The sequence below is a fragment of the Chrysochloris asiatica genome, unplaced genomic scaffold (genome assembly GCF_000296735.1).
Source record: "Chrysochloris asiatica unplaced genomic scaffold, ChrAsi1.0 scaffold00152, whole genome shotgun sequence".
NCBI lineage: Eukaryota > Metazoa > Chordata > Mammalia > Afrosoricida > Chrysochloridae > Chrysochloris > Chrysochloris asiatica.
Window position 1 is genome coordinate 6,007,207 of NW_006408670.1, and position 598 is coordinate 6,007,804.

Below are 598 nucleotides of genomic sequence, written 5' to 3' on the forward strand. Positions count from 1 at the left end.
TAGAACTCTGTATATGGAAATATAGCACTACTCTGCCATGTAGTTAACTCTCTGTATATGGACATTTTGGACTCGTCTGCCATGTTGCTAGCTCTCTGTGCATGGATATGTTGGAATGATCTTCCATGTATGTAGCTCTCTGTATATGAATATATTCGACTTGTATGCCATGTACCTAATACTCTGTATATGGACATGTTGGAATACTCTGCCATGTAGCTAGATCTCACTTTATGGACACTTTGGTCTCATCTGCCATGTAGCTAGAACTCTTCATATGGGAATTTTGGACTCATCAGCATGTAGCCAGCTCTCTGTGTATGAACATGTTGGACACATCTGCCTTGTAGTTAGTCCTCTATATATACACTTGTTCAAATCTTCTGCCATGTGCCTGTTGTTGTTGTCAGGTGCCATCGAGTCAGAACCAACTCATAGCGACCCCATGCACAGCAGAATGAAACAATGTCAGATCCTGGGCCAATCTCACTACCGCTGCCACACTTGACTCCATCAATGATGTCACCTGGCTGATCCATCTCATTGGGTGTCTTCCTCTTTTTCTCTCAACCTCCACCTTACCCAGCATGACATCCTT